Raw genomic sequence first — 7,039 nt, 5'->3', positions numbered from 1 at the left:
TATTTAATAAAGGCCCTGGATGACAGTTTTCTTTAAGGCCTGCCCTCACAGACTAACCCGACACAGTAACTCTTTATTGGGCGTGATTTTATTTAATAAAGGCCCTGGAAAAATGTTTTTCTATAAGGCCTGCGCTCACAGACTAACCCGACCCATTAACTCTTTATTGGGCATGATTTTATTTAATAAAGGCCCTCGATGAATGTTTTCCATAAGGCCTGCGCTCACAGACTAACCCGTCACAATAACACAGATTTGGGTATGATTTTATTTATTAAAGGCCCTGGATGAATGTTTTCTACAAAGGCCTGCGCTCACAGACTCGCCCGTTAAAGCAGCGGCGCGCAGGGCACGAATTTCAGAGTTTTTAGAAAAAAAAAAAAAAAAAAAAAAAAAAAAAAAAAAAAAAATTAAAGTTGATGTAAAAGTTGCTCCTGGGTAAGCGGCCACCTCCGGGGTCGCGGTGAAATTTGAATCGTGCCGGGAAGAGGCCTCTCGGTCGGCCTGACTCGGAGCCTCGGAGGTATGGAAGTCGGACCTTTCCCGAAGTTGGACTTAGTGCAATTTTGAAGCGAAAATCATCCAGGCGCATATTTCAGCCGATCTCAGCGGGTTAAGTGCGACTTCTCGGGCGCTTTTCCACTCGACCCGGCCTCCCTGGAGAAATTTTTTCGTTCAAAACTACCTAAGTCCAAACATCCAGGCGCATATTTCAGCCGATCTCAGCGGGTTAAAGTGCGACTTCTCGGGCGCTTTCCCACTCGACCCGGCCTCCCTGGAGAAATTTTTTCGTTCAAAACCTAAGTCCAAACATCCAGGCGCATATTTCAGCCGATCTCGGCGGGTTAAGTCGCGACTTCTCGGGCGCTTTCCCACTCGACCCGGCCTCCCTGGAGAAATTTTTTCGTTCAAAACCTAAGTCCAAACATCCAGGCGCATATTTCAGCCGATCTCGGCGGGTTAAGTGCGACTTCTCGGGCGCTTTCCCCTCGACCCCCGCCGTCCTGGAGAAATTTTTTCGTTCAAAACCTAAGTCCAAACATCCAGGCGCTTCATCCGACCGATCGAGTCCGGGTTAAGTCGCCTTCGGGCGCTTTCCCACTCGACCCCCGCCGTCCTGGAGAAATTTTTTGCGTTCAAAACCTAAGTCCAAACATCCAGGCGCTTCATCCGACCGATCGAGTCCGGGTTAAGTCCTTTCGGCGCTTTCCCACTCGACCCCGCCGTCCTGGAGAAATTTTTTGCGTTCAAAACCTAAGTCCAAACATCCAGGCGCTTCATCCGACCGATCGAGTCCGGGTTAAGTCGCCTTCGGACGCTTTCCCTCGACCCCCCGCCGTCCTGGAGAAATTTTTGCGTTCAAAACCTAAGTCCAAACATCCAGGCGCTTCATCCGACCCGATCGAGTCCGGGTTAAGTCGCCTTCGGGCGCTTTCCCACTCGACCCCCGCCGTCCTGGAGAAATTTTTTGCGTTCAAAACCTAAGTCCAAACATCCAGGCGCTTCATCCGACCGATCGAGTCCGGGTTAAGTCGCCTTCGGACGCTTTCCCACTCGACCCCGCCGTCCTGGAGAAATTTTTTTGCTTTCAAAACCTAAGTCCAGACATCCAGCGCTTCATCATCCAGCGATCTCGGCGGGTTAAGTCGCGACTTCTCGGGCGCTTTCCACTCGACCCGGTCTCCCTGGAGAAATTTTTTCGTTCAAAACCTAAGTCCAAACATCCAGGCGCATATTTCAGAGCGATCTCGGCGGGTTAAGTGCGACTTCGGACGCTTTCCACTCGACCCCCGCCACCCTGGAGAAATTTTTTGCTTTCAAAACCTAAGTCCAAACATCCAGGCGCATATTTCAGGCGATCTCGGCGGGTTAAGTGCGACTTCCCGGGCGCTTTCCACTCGACCCCGCCACCCTGGGAGAAATTTTTGCTTTCAAAACCTAAGTCCAAACATCCAGGCGCATATTTCAGGCGATCTCGGCGGGTTAAGTGCGACTTCGGGCGCTTTCCCTCGACCCCGCCACCCTGGAGGATTTTTTTGCTTTCAAAACCTAAGTCCAAACATCCAGGCGCATATTTCAGCGATCTCGGCGGGTTAAGTCGCGACTTCTCGGGCGCTTTCCCCTCGACCCCCTCCACCCTGGAGGTATTTTTAAGCGTTCAAAACCTAAGTCCAGACATCCAGGCGCATATTTCAGGCGATCTCGGCGGGTTAAGTCGACTTCGGGCGCTTTCCACTCGACCCCGCCACCCTGGAGGATTTTTTTGCTTTCAAAACCTAAGTCCAAACATCCAGGCGCATATTTCAGGCGATCTCGGCGGGTTAAGTCGACTTCGGGCGCTTTCCCACTCGACCCCGCCACCCTGGAGGATTTTTTTGCTTTCAAAACCTAAGTCCAGACATCCAGGCGCATATTTCAGCCGATCTCGGCGGGTTAAGTCGCGACTTCTCGGGCGCTTTCCCCTCGACCCCCTCCACCCTGGAGGTATTTTTAAGCGTTCAAAACCTAAGTCCAGACATCCAGGCGCATATTTCAGGCGATCTCGGCGGGTTAAGTCGACTTCGGGCGCTTTCCCACTCGACCCCGCCACCCTGGAGATTTTTTTGCTTTCAAAACCTAAGTCCAAACATCCAGGCGCATATTTCAGCCGATCTCGGCGGGTTAAGTCGCGACTTCTCGGGCGCTTTCCCCTCGACCCCCTCCACCCTGGAGGATTTTTAAGCGTTCAAAACCCTCGTCCAGACATCCAGGCGCTCGTTACAGCCGATCAAGGCGGGTTAAGGCGACTTCTCGGTTCACACATTTCACGAACCCCGTGTCTGGATTTCAATTTTCCAAAGGGCCTGGGCTCACACATTAACCCCACGCGCAGTAACACTTTAATGGGCATCGTTTTATTTCATTCTCGCCCTGGATGAATGTTTTACAAAGGGCCTGCGCTCACAGACTAACCCTACACACTAACACCTTATTGGGCATAATTTTTTTTTTTTTTCTATAAAGGCCCTGGATGAATGTTTTCTATAAGGCCTGCGCTCACAGACTAACCCCATCACAATAACACTTATGTGGGCATGATTTTATTCTATAAAGGCCCTGGATGAATGTTTTCTATAAGGCCTGCGCTCACAGACTAACCCCATCACAATAACACTTATTTGGGCATGATTTTATTTAAAAAGGCCCTGGATGAATGTTTTCTACAAAGGCCTGCGCTCACAGACTAACCCCACACAGTAGCGCCTTATTGGGCATGATTTTATTTAATAAAGGCCCTGGAGGAATGTTTTCTATAAGGCCTGCACTCACAGACTAACCCCATCACAATAACACTTATTTGGGCATGATTTTATTCTATAAAGGCCCTGGATGAATGTTTTCTATAAGGCCTGCGCTCACAGACTAACCCTATCACAATAACACTTATTTGGGCATGATTTTATTTAATAAAGGCCCTGGATGAATGTTTTCTATAAGGCCTGCGCTCACAGACTAACCCCATCACAATAACACTTATTTGGGCATGATATTATTTAATAAAGGCCCTGGATGAATGTTTTACAAAGGGCCTGCGCTCACAGACTAACCCTACACAGTAACACCTTATTGGGCATGATTTTATTTAATAGAGACCCTGGATGAATGTTTTCTATAAGGCCTGCGCTCACAGACTAACCCCATCACAATAACACTTATTTGGGCATGATTTTATTTAATAAAGGCCCTGGATAATGTTTTCTATAAGGCCGCGCTCACAGACTAACCTAACCCTAACCTAACCTAACCTAACCTAACCTAGCCTAACCTAACCTAACCTAACCTAACCTAACCTAACCTAACCTAACCTAACCTAACCTAACCTACCCTAACCTAACCTAACCTAACCTAACCTAACCTAACCTAACCCTAACCCTAGCCTAACCTAACCTAACCTAACCTAACCTAACCTAACCTAACCTAACCTAACCTAACCTAACCTTATTGGGCATGATTTTTACTCTATAAAGGCCTGGGTGACAGTTTTACACAGGGCCTGGGGTCACAGACTAACCCCATCACAATAGCACTTATTTGGGCATGTTTTTATTTAATAAAGGCCCTGATTGAATGTTTTCTATAAGGCCTGCGCTCACAGACTAACCCGACACAGTAGCGCTTCATTGGGCATGATTTTATTTAATAAAGGCCCTGGAACAATGTTTTCTATAAGGCCTGCGCTCACAGACTAACCCGACACAGTAACTCTTTGTTGGGCATGATTTTACTTAATAAAGGCCCTGGAAAAATGTTTTCTATAAGGCCTGCGCTCACAGACTAACCCGACACACAATGCGCTTTATTGGGCATGATTTTATTTAATAAAGGCCCTGGAAAAAATGTTTTCTATAAGGCCTGCGCTCACAGACTAACCCGACACAGTGCGCTTCATTGGGCATGATTTTATTTAATAAAGGCCCTGGAACAATGTTTTCTATAAGGCCTGCGCTCACAGACTAACCCGACACAGTAACTCTTTGTTGGGCATGATTTTACTTAATAAAGGCCCTGGAAAAATGTTTTCTATAAGGCCTGCGCTCACAGACTAACCCGACACAATGCGCTTTATTGGGCATGATTTTATTTAATAAAGGCCCTGGAAAAATGGTTTCTATAAGGCCTGCGCTCACAGACTAACCCGACACAATGCGCTTCATTGGGCATGATTTTATTTAATAAAGGCCCTGGATGACAGTTTTCTTTAAGGCCTGCGCTCACAGACTAACCCGACACATTAACGCTTTGTGGGCATGATTGTATTTAATAAAGGCCCTGGATGAATGTTTTCTATAAGGCCTGCGCTCACAGACTAACCCGACACAGTAACTCTTCATTGGGCATGATTTTATTTAATAAAGGCCCTCGATGAATGTTTTTGTATAAGGCCTGCCCTCACAGACTAACCCGACACAGTAACTCTTTATTGGGCGTGATTTTATTTAATAAAGGCCCTGGAAAAATGTTTTCTATAAGGCCTGCGCTCACAGACTGACCCGACACAGTAACTCTTTATTGGGCATGATTTTATTTAATAAAGGCCCTCGATGAATGTTTTCTATAAGGCCTGCGCTCACTGACTAACCCCCGTTACAATAACACTCTTATGGGCATGATTTTATTTAATTAAGGCCCTGGATGACAGTTTTCTTTAAGGCCTACCCTCACAGACTAACCCGACACAGTAACTCTTTATTGGGCGTGATTTTATTTAATAAAGGCCCTGGAAAAATGTTTTTCTATAAGGCCTGCGCTCACAGACTAACCCGACACAATGCGCTTTATTGGGCGTGATTTTATTTAATAAAGGCCCTCGATGAATGTTTTTCTATAAGGCCTGCGCTCACAGACTAACCCGACACAGTAACTCTTTATTGGGCGTGATTTTATTTAATAAAGGCCCTGGAAAAATGTTTTCTATAAGGCCTGCGCTCACAGACTGACCCGACACAGTAACTCTTTATTGGGCATGATTTTATTTAATAAAGGCCCTCGATGAATGTTTTCTATAAGGCCTGCGCTCACTGACTAACCCCCGTTACAATAACACTCTTATGGGCATGATTTTATTTAATTAAGGCCCTGGATGACAGTTTTCTTTAAGGCCTACCCTCACAGACTAACCCGACACAGTAACTCTTTATTGGGCGTGATTTTATTTAATAAAGGCCCTGGAAAAATGTTTTTTCTATAAGGCCTGCGCTCACAGACTAACCCGACACAGTGCGCTTTATTGGGCGTGATTTTATTTAATAAAGGCCCTGGAAAAATGTTTTCTATAAGCACTGCGCTCACTGACTAACCCCGTTACAATAACACTCTTATGGGCATGATTTTATTTAATAAAGGCCCTGGATGACAGTTTTCTTTAAGGCCTGCGCTCACAGACTAACCCGACACAGTAACTCTTTGTTGGGCATGATTTTACTTAATAAAGGCCCTGGAAAAATGTTTTCTATAAGGCCTGCGCTCACAGACTAACCCGACACAGTGCGCTTTATTGGGCATGATTTTATTTAATAAAGGCCCTGGAAAAAATGTTTTCTATAAGGCCTGCGCTCACAGACTAACCCGACACAGTGCGCTTTATTGGGCATGATTTTATTTAATAAAGGCCCTGGATAAATGTTTTCTTTAAGGCCTGCGCTCACAGACTAACCCCGTTACAATAACACTCTTATGGGCATGATTTTTATTTAATAAAGGCCCTGGATGACAGTTTTCTTTAAGGCCTGCCCTCACAGACTAACCCGACACAGTAACTCTTTATTGGGCGTGATTTTATTTAATAAAGGCCCTGGAAAAATGTTTTCTATAAGGCCTGCGCTCACAGACTAACCCGACCCATTAACTCTTTATTGGGCATGATTTTATTTAATAAAGGCCCTCGATGAATGTTTTCCATAAGGCCTGCGCTCACAGACTAACCCGTCACAATAACACAGATTTGGGTATGATTTTATTTATTAAAGGCCCTGGATGAATGTTTTCTACAAAGGCCTGCGCTCACAGACTCGCCCGTTAAAGCAGCGGCGCGCAGGGCACGAATTTCAGAGTTTTTTAAAAAAAAAAAAAAAAAAAAAAAAAAAAAAAAATTAAAGTTGATGTAAAAGTTGCTCCTGGGTAAGCGGCCACCTCCGGGAGTCGCGGTGAAATTTGAATCGTGCCCGGGAAGAGGCCTCTCGGTCGGCCTGACTCGGAGCCTCGGAGGTATGGAAGTCGGACCTTTCCCGAAGTTGGACTTAGTGCAATTTTGAAGCGAAAATCATCCAGCGCATATTTCAGCCGATCTCAGCCGGGTTAAGTGCGACTTCTCGGGCGCTTTCCCACTCGACCCGGCCTCCCTGGAGAATTTTTTCGTTCAAAACCTAAGTCCAAACATCCAGGCGCATATTTCAGGCGATCTCGGCGGGTTAAGTCGACTTCGGACGCTTTCCCCTCGACCCGGCCACCCTGGAGAAATTTTTTGCTTTCAAAACCTAAGTCCAAACATCCAGGCGCATAT

Source organism: Puntigrus tetrazona, unplaced genomic scaffold, assembly GCF_018831695.1.
Source record: "Puntigrus tetrazona isolate hp1 unplaced genomic scaffold, ASM1883169v1 S000000003, whole genome shotgun sequence".
NCBI classification, from domain to species: domain Eukaryota; kingdom Metazoa; phylum Chordata; class Actinopteri; order Cypriniformes; family Cyprinidae; genus Puntigrus; species Puntigrus tetrazona.
The sequence above is the reverse complement of the archived record's forward strand: the minus strand, read 5'-3'. Positions refer to the sequence as shown.